At 43.2% G+C, this 15,268-nt stretch overlaps 1 protein-coding gene across 1 annotated transcript in view; it reads left to right on the plus strand.

The window, feature by feature from the left end:
• Nucleotides 1–15,268, plus strand: part of NLRP12 (NLR family pyrin domain containing 12) — a 726,895-nt gene that overhangs the window by 471,293 nt on the left and 240,334 nt on the right.

Here is a 15,268-nt window from a genome sequence, read left to right on the forward strand (position 1 = left end):
AAAATCTAGAAATGATACAGGTAGAAGAGGAGAAAGAACTAAGATCTTTAAAAATGAGGAAATTCTACAAGAGCTATCTGACTTCATTATGAAGGGCAACTCTAGGATAATGGGTATCCCAGAAGAAGAGAGGGAGAAGGGAGCAGAGAGTTTATTTAAAGAAATAATAGCCAAGAACTTCCCAGATTTGGGGAAGGAAATGTATGTCCTTGAAGCTAAGAGAACACCTTATTAACTCAACGCAAAAAGACCTTCTCCAAGGGGGCTTCCCTGGTGGCGCAGTGGTTAAGAATCTGCCTGCCAATGCAGGGGACAGGGGTTCGAGCCCTGGTCTGGGAAGATCCCACATGCCACGGAGCAACTAAGGCCGTGCACCACAAATACTGAGCCTGTGCTCTAGAGCCCAAGAGCCACAACTACTGAGCCCACGTGCCACAACTGCTGAAGCCCGTGCACCTAGAGCCTGTGCTCCACAACAAGAGAAGCCACCACAACGAGCAGCCCAAGCACTTCAACGAAGAGTAGCCCTGGCTCGCCGCAACTAGAGAAAAGCCTGCATGCAGCAATGAAGACCCAATGCAGCCAAAAATTAAAAAAAAAAAGACCTTCCCCATTATATTAAAACTGTCAAAAGTCAATGACAAAGAATTTTAAAGGCAGTCAGGGAATAAGGATGGTAATCTACAAAGGAACTAGGCTATCTGTAGCAGAAGCTACAGGCCAGGAGACAGTGGAATGACAGTCTCAAAATACTGAAAGATTAAAAAATGCGTCAAGGGCTTCCCTGGTGGCGCAGTGGTTGAGAGTCCTCCTGCCAAGGCAGGGGACACGGGTTCATGCCCCGGTCTGGGAAGATCCCACATGCCGCGGAGCCGCTGGGCCCGTGAGCCATGGCCGCTGAGCCTGCGCGTCCGGAGCCTGTGCTCCACAACGGGAGAGGCCACAGCAGTGAGAGGCCCGCGTGCCGCAAAAAAAAATTAAATTAAATTAAAAAATAAATTAAAAATGTGCCCAAGGATACTCTATCCAGCAGAGTTATCTTTCCAATATGAATTAGAAATAAAGGGGGACACAGAGTTTTGAGGGCATTAGCCCACTGTGGCCCTCTTTGCTCGGCAAAGCAGTAAAGCTATTCTTCCTGTCAAAAAAAAAGAGAAAAGAAATAAGCCTTTCCCAGACAGAAAAAAGCTGACAGAGTTCAACACCAGACATTCCTTACAAAAAATGTTGAAAGGAGCTCTTCTACCTGAAACAAAAAGGCAAAAGTACACAAAATGTTGAGGAAGGTGATAAACAGATGGATATATCAACTCTATATCACAATAGGTTTTTAAACACTTAATTACAGCATAAAGGTTAAAAAGGAAAAAGTAGTACAAATAACTATAGCCACTTCAATTTGGCAACAAGCTCATAACATAAAAAGGGATAATTTGAGACAACAAAAACAGAAAAGGAAAGAGGAAAAGGATAGAACCCACACAGGCAACTGAAGATAAGATGGTATCAGCAGGAAAAGGACTATTTCATCTATGGGATGTTTTATACAGACCTCATGGGAACCACAGCACATAAATCTAGAGCAGAGACATGAAATATAAAAAAAGAGGAAACTAAGAAAAATATCATAGAAAAGCACTAAACTAAAATGGCAGATAGAAACCTACACAAAAATAAACAACAGAGATACAGAGCAACCAGGAAACAAAAGATAAAGTCTTTTTTCTTTTTTCTTTACAGAGTCTTTTATCTTTTATCTAAGTCCTCCTCTATCAATAATTACCCTAAATGTAAATGAATTGAATTCACCAATCAAAAGACACAGAGTGGCTGGATGTATTAAACAAAAACCCAAGGCCCAACTATGTGCTTTCTCCAAGAGACTCATCTCTGGGTTTCTAAAAACAAATGCTGGCTCAAAGTAAGGGATGAAAGATGATACTCCAAGCAAATGTCAGCCAGAAGAAAGTGGGTGTAGCCATACTCATATCAGACAAAATAGACTTCAAGCCAAAAAAGGTAACAAGAGACAATAATGGACATTATATAATCACAAAGGGAACAATTCGTCAAGAAAACATAACAGTTACCAATACAAATGCACCTAACATAGGAGGACCAAAATATATAAAGCAATTATTTTTTTAAAATAAATTTATTTATTTACTTTTATTTATTTTTGGCTGTGTTGGGTCTTTGTTGCTGCACGTGGGCTTCCTCTAGTTGCGGCGATCAGGGGCTACTCTTCGTTGCGGTGCATGGGCTTCTCATTGCGGTGGCTTCTCTTGTTGCGGAGCACGGGCTCTAGGTGCACGGGCTCAGTAGTTGTGGCACGTGAGCTCAATAGTTGTGGCTTGCGGACTCTAGAGTGCAAGCTTGGTAGTTGTGGCGCACGGGGCTTAGTTGCTCCGCGGCATGTGGGATCTTCCCGGACCAGAGCTCAAACCCACGTCCCCTGCATTGGTAGGCGGATGCTTAACTGCTGTGCCACCAAGGAAGTCCCGATTATTTTTTTTAATAAAGCAATTATTAACAGACCTAAAGGGAGTAAATGACAGCAACACATTAATAGTAGGGGACGTTAACACCCCACTTCCATCAATGGACAGACCATCCAGACAGAAAGTCAACAAGGAAACTATAGCCTTAAACAAAATATTAGAACAAATGAATTTGACAGATCTGTACAGAACATTCCATTCAAATGCAGCAGAATACACATTCTTCTCAAGTGAACATGGAACATTCTCAAGCATAGACCATAGGTTGGGACACAAAACAAGTCTCAATAAATTTAAGAAGACTGAAATCATTTCAAGCATCTTTTCCGACCACAGTGGTATGCAGCTAGGAATCAACTAAAGAAGAAAGCTGGAAAAATCACAAACATATGGAGACTGAACAACATGCTACTGAACAACTATTGGGTCAGTAAAGAAACCAAAGGAGATAAATGAAAATATAAGATACAAAAATCTATGAGATGCAGCAAAAGCTAAACTTCTAAAAGTGAAATTTATAGCAATACAGGATTACCTCAAGAAACAAGAAAAATCTCAAAAAACAATCTAACTTTACTCTTAAAGTAATTTAAAAAAAGAACGAACAAAGCCCAAAGTCAGTAGAAGGAAGGAAATAATAAAGATAAGAACAGAAAGAAATTAAATAGAAACTAAAAAGACAATAGAAAAGATCAATGAAACTAAGAGTTGGTTCCTTTTTTTTTTTTTTTGCGGTACGCGGGCCTCTCACTGTTGTGGCCTCTCCCGTTGCGGAGCACAGGCTCCGGACGCGCACGCTCAGCAGCCATGGCTCACGGGCCCAGCCGCTCCGCGGCATGTGGGATCTTCCCAGACCGGGGTATGAACCCGTGTCCCCTGCATCGGCAGGCAGACTCTCAACCACTGCGCTACTAGGGAAGCCCAAAGCTGGTTCTTTAAAAAGATACACAAAACTGACAAACCTTTAGCCAGACTCACTAAGAAAAAAAAGAGAGAGGGTTCGTAAATAAAATCAGAAACGAAAGAAGAGAAATTACAATGGATACCACAGAAATACATTTTTCCAAAGAGGACATCCAAATGGCCAACGGGCACATGAAAAGATGCTCAACATCACTATTAGGGAAATGCAAATTCAAACCACAATGAACTATCACCTCACACCTGTTACAAGTGCTATCATCAAGAAGACAGGAGACAACAGGTGCTGGTGAGGATGTGGTGAAACGGGAACCCTATACAGGGTTGGAGGGGATCTAAATTGGTCCAACCACTATGGAAAACAATATGGAGGTTTCCTCCCAAATTAAAAATAGACCTACCATATGATCCAGCAATTCCACTCCTGGGTATATACCCAAAGGAAACAAAAACAGGATTTTGAGGAGGTATCTGCACTCCCATGTTTATCACAGCACTATTCACAATAGCCAACATAATGGAAACAACCCAACTTGATCAACAACAGATGAATGGGTAAAAAGATGTGGTATATATACACAATGGAATATTATGCAGCCATGAGAAAGGAGGACATACTGCCATTTGCGACGACATGGGTGGACCATGAACTCATTAAGCTAAGTGAGATAAGTCAGACAGAGAAAGTAAGTACTCTATGAAATCACTCACTTATAAGTGGAATCTAAAAAAGTCAAACCTGTAGAAAAGAGAGAGTAAAACTGTGTTACCAGGGGCTGGGGGCTAAGATTGATGGTGTTTAAGGGTACATATTTGTAAGGAGTAGTAAATAAGCCATAGAGATCTAATGCACAGTAAAACGAACATAAACAGTAACACTATCGTATAATTATGGAATGTGATAAATATTGTTACAACATATATAATGTATCAAAGTAACAGCTGTACACCTTAAATTTACACAATATTACATGCGAAATTTATTCAATTAAAAAAATTGACATGACAGAGTGAGCACGCCTAGCATGTCCTATTTTAAGACTTTTAAAAGTATCAAATTGTCTACAGTAACAATGAACTCTCGAGAGAAAAAGAATCCCTTGCATATTTAGGGAGCTCTTTGGGATGCCACACCCAAAGCACCTGAAATCAAAGAACCCCCTCTCCTCCGGGCAAGCCTGAGGCAGCGGGAGAGGGAAGGCAGGTCTCCTGGCCCTCCCCCACCCCCAGCGCCGTGAGGGGCGCCGCCAGCCCCACCTGCTGGGCCCCCCGCCGCCCCCACAATGCCACCTGCTCGCCCCTCCGCGCCCAGGCCCGACAGAGGCGACGGGGTGCACCTCGAGGGCGCGCGCGGCCGCTTCCGACGGCGGGGCTCGAGAGCATCTCCCCGCCTCCCTGGGAACGGCCGCTCAACTAGCGACTCCGGTTGTCACCAGGGAGCTCGCGGCGGATACTCACCCGTTGGGGATACTGTTCTTCCTCACCATGATGCGAGAGGCGTGACGCTCCTACTCCCCAGGAATCCCACTCTTAGGCTTCTTCTAGAACATACAGCGGATCAGCTGCGGCCGCGGGCGTGCACACGCGGGAGGCTGGTGAGCGGACGGTGCTCACAGGTTACCGAAGGCGCACGCGTTGCGCGCGCTCGGACCAGGCGGCGGAGGGGCGCACAGCGCATGCTCCAAGGCCGCCTTGCCTGGCGCGCCCTCGAGAGCAAGCGCGAAGCTGAGGGTGTGAGGCTGCGCGTGTTGGGTGGGCGCGTAGGGAGCGGTGAGGGTGGGTTGGTGACCTCTCCTAGACCGCGGTAGATGGTGCGTCCTGCATTCGCTGCCCAGAGAGCAAAAGTGCCCTGTCCATCCAGATGAATGTCATACTGCCCGTTAGAGCCACCCCCACCCTTCCGCCGACCATCCCTATTAAATCCTCCAGTATTTGTCTGGTGGGAGCTCTGCTCAATGGAAAAACCCAGCTCCGTGTCCCTCCCCCACCCCCCCCCCCCAGCTCCCGGTAACCAGGGCCAGACCCGCACGGGTCACTGGGACTTGTAGTCCTCAGGGCCTGGCCCACCCACTGTGCAACTCCTTTGGGAATTAGCCTCGCTTGATATGCATCAAATCCGGGTCCATAGGATTTAACGAGGGCCTACTGTGTACTGAACACCTTGCTAGGATTGGTGGGAAGCTGATGAGCTCATGCCCCAGCTCTCGTCCTCACATTAGGTTAAGCAGAAAGGTGAATTCGCGAAGTACAATGTAATGAAGAAAAATTACGAATTATAGTGCTGTTGGAGGTCACGGAAGGACCAGAGTCAGAAAGAACTTCCTGGAAGATGCGGGGTTTCAATCAGCCTTTGAAACCTGTACCGATCTAGGTTAGGCAGAAATTGCAAAAACCAGAGGATGGAGGTGGCAGGGAGTATAAAGGAGAGTTTGATCTGGTTATCTGGAAGGCTTAAAGGGGAGAGTGGTGAGCAGGGCTCAGTTGGGCAAGTGGACGCTTTCAGAAAGGGCCTCCATTTTGAGTTCCTCTGCAGTGGAGACTTATAACTACAGGCACTTATAGGCTTAAATAAAAACACCATCACAGGATTTACTTGTGTGTTTCCGGACTTCACGGCTCCTGTTTAGGTAAATCTCCTGTAAGAGAAGGGAGGGCCTTGAGGTCACAGGGAGAAGCCTTGGGTCCCCCACTCCCCCTGTTCTCCTGGCAGGGGGTTCTCATGGGGTGTGGGAATGACAGATACCTGATCTCACCCGCTTTCTTCTCTGATTCCAGGAAGGAGATTTTGCCTCCTACAGGCCCTGGATAAAACCAAGGTATCAATTCTGTCCCTGTCTTTCTCTATCTCCCCCTCCCCAACCACTGGAGAGGAACTCCCCTCCCCTCCTTCCTCTGGTTCCTCCCTCATTCCCTGTCCCTAGGGAGACCGTTTGTCATTCTGAGGCACCCCCTCCTCACCTGTCACCAGTAGAAGCAGGACATCACTGAGCTATGAACCTATGTGGGGGGTGGCCTTTTCTGTAGCATTCACGATGTACTCTCCAGCATGACTGGATTTTAGATGAGTCAGCTGAAGTTCAGCCAGGCCCTCTGTAGAGTCAGGTGATTGCAAGAACTACAAGATATCTCCTCCCTTTCTGAGAGCAAAGTTTATATCCTTGGTGGGAGTCCAGCATCGCAGGGTCACGTTCCTCTGGGCAGGTACCACCGAGCTGGGCCAGGCACTGAGGGAGGGCTTCAGAAGTGCCTGGAAGGAAGCAGATCTCAGGACTGGATGTGATCCACTCACCTGCTCTCAGGAAGCCCATTTAAAGAAGGGAGAGGGGAAAGTGGGACCTTTGGCGGGGTGAAGGGTCAAGGAGGGTTTATGAAGAAACACTCACCATCTCTTCTTATGTCTCCTTGGCCAACACACAGCCCTGCAAAGAATCGTCCCTGAGACACAGGCACCTGCGTCCTCACCTCTTGGTCCCTGAGGGGCCGTCTCAGGGCTCATACGTGTGGGAGCTCTCACTTCCCCACACTGGACTCTGGATCCTGCTCTGCTCTCAGCTCCTCCACCATGTCCCATGAAGGTTCCCCTGTGCTGCGGTCACCTCCCAAGGCTCCGGGGCCTTTCTTGTTTCCACAAAAATTCCACCAATCCTCTTATTTTCTCTTTCTACCTAAACCACTCTTGGTGCAAAATCTATGTCTGAACACAGTCAAATTCAGACCTCAAATTCTAACGCACCTAGATAAGCCAGGAAGGCTGAAAGCCGGGATGCTGTTGGGGAGATGGAAAAAGTTGATACAGAGAAGTAGAGAATTTCCTGGCCAATAGGAAAGATGCTGGACCTTAGAACAGAGTGAAGGGGTCAATGTTAGTGAACATTGAATGACTGTGATTTGAGGTCCATGTGCAGAGAAGGAGCAAGACCATGGTTCATGCATTTAAAAACAAATCCAGGGCTTCCCTGGTGGCGCAGCGGTTAGGAATCCGCCTGCCAAGGCAGGGACACGTGTTCGAGCCCTGGTCTGGGAAGATCCCACATGCCGTGGAGCAACTGAGCCTGTGCGCCACAACGACTGAGCCTGTGCTCTAGAGCCCACGGGCCTCAACTACTGAGCCCCCTGCCACAACTACTGAAGCCCATGCGCCTAGAGCCCATGCCCCGCAACAAGAGAAGCCACTGCAATAAGAAGCCCGCTCACTGCAACGAAGAGTACCCCCTGCTTGCCACAACTAGAGAAAGCCTGCGCGCAGCAACGAAGACCCAATGCAGCCAATAATTAATTAATTAATTTTAAAAAGTTTAGTCTGAAGTTACACTCGTGTCAAGTTTTAAGTGGGAAAATGTGACAGCCATTAGTAAGTCAAGCGTATGTTGTTGTGATCAATAGGGTAATCTCGAAAAGAATTGCCCAAAAAGTAATGTAGATAGAAACGTTAAAAATAAAATAAAATAAAGAGACATGCAACCCCCTGAAAAAAAAAAAAAGTAATGTAGAGGTAAAGAAAGTTGAAGATTTAAAATGGCATATTATTGGTGAAGCTAAAAAAAATTAAAATAGCACAGTAAAAAATAATTTTTAAAACAAAGAAATTGGAAATGAGGAAACATAAAACAGATGGGCAAATAGAAAGATTAGAAGATTATAAACTTTCATCCTATAAATAAGTAATTACATAGAACATCAATTGGCCCTGAAATTCAATGAAAAGATCTAATGGATGTTTAAAAAAAGACCTAAATAAATGCCGTTTTTTTTTTTTTCTCAAGAGAAACACTTTAAGTATTGGTATATACAGAGGTGCCTTGAAAGCAAAAAGATACAAAAAGATATACTATGCAAACACCATCAAAACAAAGGTGGTATGGCTATATTAACATCACATAAAGTGGATTTTAAGGCAAGAAATAGTATTCAGATATGAAGGGGAACGTTTCCTAATGATAAAATAGGTCAAGAAAAATATGTAATAACCCCAACTCTGTAGGCACCTCATAGATACAAAATCCAATAATATAGATACAAAATCTATAAAAGAATTGTTGACAGTATTAAAGAAGCTAAGCCTATAATCATATTTTGTATTTTGACATGCCTCTCTCATTAACTGCACTGCACATGAAAAAGTCCAAAAAAAAAAAGAAAAAGAAAAGAAAGACATTTGCAGACATCTGCCATTCCAAGAAATCAAACCCGGAAAAGTAAATAAAATGTCATTTTGCATTATTAATTTGACAGTTTTTAATGCTAAAATCTAATGTTAAATAGAATTTGGAAAAATGCTACATCATCAGTTTTTAGAATGACAATACTAGTTACTAAGGGCAACTGGGTTATGAAGCTCATCCCTGCCCCCCAACATTTATAGCCTTCCACTTGAGAATTTAAATCCCAGTAGTTTACCCTAAGGAATAATTAAGGCTGTCCAAAAGAATTACAAGTTGTTAATTTTTATTATGATTATAGTAGCAAATGAGTTGGAAGTAATATAAATGTACAGGAGTAGGAGGTTGGTTAGTTACAAGTTTTTACTTTTATAGAGTGGAGAACGATTCGGCAATTTAAATCATGTTATGGAACATAAAAATAAAATTTCAATGTTCCAAGAAGATATGATAATGTATAAACTAATAAAAGAACCAAAATAAAAAATTAAATCATGTTGTAGCAGCAACTTATAACCGTGTGTGGAGAAGCATTCATTGGCGTGAAACACTTTAAGTTTTATAGGTTTATGACAAAATAAGATAACAGTTTAGGAGATATAGATATAGATATTTCTTGGGAATTTTTTCTTATCACTCTCAAGTATTTCTAAAACAGGTGAGCTTTTTTTTTTTTTTTTTTGGCTGTGTTGGGTCTTCGTTGCTGCGTGCGGGCTTTCTCTAGTTATGGCGAGCAGGGGCTATTCTTCACGGGCTTCTCACTGAGGTGGCTTCTCTTGTTGCAGGGCATGGGCTTTTAGGCATGTGGGCTTCAGTAATTGTGGCCCACGGGCTCAGTAGTTGTGGCCCGTGGGCTCTAGAGTGCAGGCTCAGTAGTTGTGGCGCACGGGCTTAGTTACTCCGCGGCATGTGGGATCTTCCCAGACCAGGTCTCAAACCCATGTCTCCTGCATTGGCAGGCGGATTCTTAACCACTGCGCCACTAGGGAAGTCCAACGGTGAGTCTTTCAAAATGAAGACCCTTTGTTTTCCTGAGCACAGTGGTGGGCTTGGGTGTAAACGTTAAGGAGTCAATTGCTAGATAATCTGAATTGTTTTGCATAAAAATGAGTTAAGAAATTTAGGGTGGGGATTTAAAAAAAAGAATCTAGATGAATGACATCAAGGAAACCAGAAACATGTGCACTGCACTGGGAAAAAGAGAAGGGAAATCAGCAGTGGGTGTGTGATATGAAACTCCTCTATCTCCTCTGTCACATAGCGGTCAAAAATCTACATTGACCACTCATGACTTTTGTGGAAGCAGTGAATAGCTGGGAGGAAAGATAAATGGATATAGTTTTACAGAGGAATCAACTCCTTTAATTCATTAATGTTTCCTCCTTAGCTCCTAGGAAATGGGATTATGCTCTTCCCATTTGGGAAAATAATTGAATGGACACTTTCCAATTTCCCTTGATTACTTTCCCTTCTGTAAAAGAAAGCACATTAAAAACCTAACTGTTGGGCTTCCCTGGTGGTGCAGTGGTTGAGAGTCCACCTGCCGATGCAGGGGACACGGGTTCATGCCCCGGTCTGGGAAGATCCCACATGCCGCGGAGCAGCTGGGCCCGTGAGCCATGGCCGCTGAGCCTGTGCGTCCGGAGCCTGTGCTCTGCAACAGGAGAGGCCGCAACAGTGAGAGACCCACGTACCGCAAAAAAACAAAACAAACAAACAAAAAAACCTAACTGTTTCCAGCAATCCCACTCGTTGGCATATATCTAGAAAAAAACTCTAAGTCAAAAAGATACATGCACCCCAATGTTCATAGCAGCCCTATTTACAATAACCAAGACATGGAAGCAATCTAAATGTCCATCGACAGATGAATGGATAAAGAAGATGTGGTATACATATATGTGTGGTATGTACATACACAATGGAATACTACTCAGCCATAAAAAAGAAGGAAATAATGCCATTTGCAGCAACATGGATGGACCTAGACAAAGACAAATATTATGATATCACTTATATGTGGAATCTAAAAAAAAATACAAATCAACTTATTTACCAAACAGAACAGACTCACAGACATAGAAAACAAACTTATAGTTACCAAAGGGGGGAGGGGGGAGGGATAAATTAGTAGTTTGGGATTAGCAGATACAGACTATATAAAATAGATTAACAATAAGGTCCTACTGTACAGCACAGAGAACTGTATTCAGTATCTTGTAATAAAGCAACACGAAAAATTATATATATATAATATACATATATATCTGAATCATTTTGCTGTACACCTGAAACTAATACGACACTGAAAATCAACTATACTTCAATAAAAATAATAAACTAAAAACCTGACTGTTGCATGACCCAGTTGTCAAGGTTTACTAGGGAACAAGTTTACTCTGTCTCAAAGGCAGAAACATCCATTTCTGTTCTCTTGTTGACCTACCTGCTCTCAGGGCCAGTGAGTGTCCAGCTCTTATCAGAGATCACTACATTTTAGGTGTTAGTATGTGCTTGCCCAGCCAGTGTATTGTGTTAATGCCGATTTCCTGGTTTTGATAATGTACTGTAGTTATATCACCATCAGAGAAGCTGACTGATGCGGTACTGAGAACTCTGTACTAGTTTTTTGTGACTCTAAAGCTATCAATATTTAAGACAGAGAAAGACTAATACTGTATGATATCACTTATATGTGGAATCCGAAAAATAATACAAACGAATGTGTATAGCAAAACAGAAACAGACTCACCGATAGAGAAAACAAAGTAGTGGTTACCAGTGGGGAGAGGGAAGGTGGGAGGAGCAACATCGGGGTGGGGAATTAACAGATACAAACTACTGTGTATAAAATAGATAGGGCTTCCCTGGTGGCGCAGTGGTTAAGAATCCGCCTGCCAATGCAGGGGACACAGGTTCAAGCCCTGGTCCAGGAAGATCACACATGCTGCGGAGCAACTAAGCCCGTGCGCCACAACTACTGAGTCTGTGCTCTAGAGCCCGTAAGCCACAACTACTGAGCCCACGTGCCACAACTACTGAAGCCCGCATGCCTAGAGCCCGTGCTCTGCAACAAGAGAAGCCACTGCAGTGAGAAGCCCAGGCACCGCAACGAGTAGTAGCCCCTGCTCGCCACAACCAGAGAAAGCCTACGTGCAGCAACAAAGACCCAACTCAGCCAAAAATAAATAAATAAATACATTTATTATTTTTAAAAAGATAAGCAGGACTTCTCTGGTGGCCCAGTGGTTAAGAATCTACCTGCCAGGGGCTTCCCTGGTGGCGCAGTGGTTGAGAGTCCGCCTGCCGATGCAGGGGACACGGGTTTGTGCCCCAGTCCGGGAAGATCCCACATGCCACGGAGCGGCTAGGCCTGTGAGCCATGGCCGCTGAGCCTGCGCGTCCGGAGCCTGTACTCGGCAACGGGAGAGGCCACAACAGTGAGAGGCCCGCGTACCACACACACACACAAAACCTTCTAACGGAAGCGGGAAGGGTAAGCTGGGACAAAGTGAGAAACTGGCATGGACATATATACACTACCAACTGTAAAATCGATAGCTAGTAGGAAGCAGTTGCATAGCACAGGGAGATCAGCTCGGTGCTTTGTGACCACCTAGAAGGGTGGGATAGGGAGGGTGGGAGGGAGGGAGGTGCAAGAGGGAAGAGATATGGGGATATATATATATGTACAGCTGATTCACTTTGTTATAAAGCAGAAACTAACACACCATTGTAAAGCAATTATACTCCAATAAAGATGTTAAAAAAAATCTTCCAACAAACAAAAGTCCAGGACGAGATGGCTTCACAGGTGAATTCTATCAGATATTTAGAGAAGAGTTAACACCTATCCTTCTCAAACTCTTCCAAAACATTGCAGAGGGAGGAACACTCCCAAACCCGTTCTATGAAGCCACCATCATCCTGATACCAAAACCAGACAAAGATATCACACGAAAAGAAAATTACAGACCAATATCACTGATGAACATAGACATAAAAATCGTCAACAAAATACTAGCAAACACAATCCAACAACACATTAAAAAGATCATACACCATGATCAAGTGGGATTCATCCCAGGGATGCAAGGATTCTTCAATACACAAAAAAACAATCAATGTGATACACCATATTAACAAATTGAAGAATAAAAACCATATGATCATCTCAATAGATGCAGAAAAAGCTTTTGACAAAATTTAACACCCATTTATGATAAAAAAAACTCTACAGAAAGTGGGCATAGAGGGAACCTACCTCAACATAATAAAAGCCATATATGACAAACCCACAGAAAACATCATTCTCAATGGTGAAAAACTGAAAGCATTTCTTCTAAGATCAGGAACAAGACAAGGATGTCCACTCTCACCACTATTATTCAATGTAGTATTGGAAGTCCTAGCCACGGCAATCAGAGAAGAAAAAGAAATAAAAGGAATACAAATTGGAAAAGAAGAAGTAAAACTGTCACTGTTTGCTGATGACATGATACTATACATAGAAAATCCTAGAGATGCCACCAGAAAACTACTAGAACTAATTAATGAATTTTTTAAGTTAGCAGGATACAAAATTAATGCATAGAAATCTCTTGCATTCCTGTACACTAACAACAAAAGATCAGAAAGAGAAATTAAGGAAACAATCCGATTTACCATCACAACAAAAAGAATAAAATACCTAGGAATAAACCTACCTAAGGAAGTAAAAGACCTGTACTCAGAAAACTATAAAACACCAGTGAAAGAAATCAAAGATGACATAAACAGATCAATAGATACACCATGCTCCTGGATTGGAAGAATCAATATTGTGAAAATGACTATTCTACCCAAAGCAATCTACAGGTTCAATGCAATCGCTATCAAATTACCAATGGCATTTTCCACAGAACTAGAACAAGAAATTTTGCAATCTGTAGGGAAACACAAAAGACCCCAAATAGCCAAAGCAATCTTGAGAAAGAAAAACGGAGCTGGAGGAATCAGGCTCCCTGGCTTCAGACTATATTACAAAGCTACAGTAATCAAGGCAGTATGGTATTGGCACAAAAACAGAAATATAGATCAATGAAACAGGATAGAAAGCCCAGAGATAAACCCACACACATATGGTCACCTTATCTTTGACAAACGAGGCAAGAATATACAATGGAGCAAAGACAACCTCTTCAATAAGTGGTGCTGGGAAAACTGGACAACTGCATGTAAAAGAATGAAATTAGAACACTCCCTAACACCACACACAAAAATAAACTCAAAATGGATTAAAGACCTAAATGTAAGGCCAGATACTATAAAACTCTTAGAGGAAAACATAGGCAGAACACTCTATGACATGAATCACAGCAAGATCCTTTTTGACCCACCTCCTAGAGAAACGGAAATTTAAAAAATAAACTAATGGGACCTAATGAAACTTAAAAGCTTTTGCACAGCAAAGGAAACCAAAATTGAGACAAAAAGACAACACTCAGAATGGGAGAAAATATTTGCAAACGAAGAAACTGACAAAGGATTAACCTCCAAAATGTACAAGCAGTTCATGCAGCTCAATATAAAAAAAACCCCAAACAACCCAATCCAAAAATGGGCAGAAGACCTAAATAGACATTTCTCCAAAGAAGACATTCAGATTGCCAACAAAAACATGAAGATGCTCACCATCACTAATTATCAGAGACATGCAAATCAAAACCACAATGAGGTATCACCTCACACTGGTCAGAATGGCCATCATCAAAAAATCTAGAAACAATAAATCCTGGAGAGGGTGTGGAGAAAAGGGAACCCTCCTGCACTGTTGGTGGGAATGTAAATTGATACAGCCACTATGGAGAACAGTATGGAGGTTCCTTAAAAAACTATTTATAGAACTAGCATATGACCCAGCAATCCCACTACTGGGCACATACCCTGAGAAAACCATAATTCAAAAAGATACATGTACCATAATAGCCAGGACATGGAAGCAATCTAAATGTCCATCAACAGATGAATGGATAAAGAAGATGTGGCACATTTATACAATGGAATATTACTCAGCCATAAAGAGGAATGAAATTGAGTTATTTGTAGTGATGTGGATGGACTTAGAGTATGTCATACAGAGTGAGGTAAGTCAGAAAGAGAAAAGTAAATACCATATGCTAACGCATATATATGGAATCTTAAAAAGCGGTACTGATGAACCTAGTGGCAGGGCAGGAATAAAGATGCAGACGTAGAGAACGGACTTGAGGACACAGGGGGGAAGGGGAAGCTGGGATGAAGTGAGAGAGTAGCACTGACATATATACACTACCAATGTAAAATGGATGGCTAGTGGGAAGCCACCACATAGCACAGGGAGATCAGCTCGGTGCGTTGTGATGACATAGAGGGATGGGATATGGAGGGTGGGAAGGAGGCGCAAGAGGGAGAGGATATGGGGATATATGTATACGTACAGCTGATTCTATTTGTTGTACAGCAGAAATTAACACATTTTAAACAACTACCGAGCCTGCTCTCTAGAGCCCTTGGGCCACAACTACTGAGCCAGCGTGCCACAACTCCTGAAGCCTGCATGCCTAGAGCCCATGCTCCGCAACAAGAGAAGCCACCACAATAAGAAGCCCACGCACCACAATGAAGAGTAGCCCCTGCTCATCGCAACTAGAGGAAACCCACATGCAG

This window comes from Phocoena phocoena, chromosome 20 (genome assembly GCF_963924675.1).
Source record: "Phocoena phocoena chromosome 20, mPhoPho1.1, whole genome shotgun sequence".
Classification (NCBI taxonomy): Eukaryota; Metazoa; Chordata; class Mammalia; order Artiodactyla; family Phocoenidae; genus Phocoena; species Phocoena phocoena.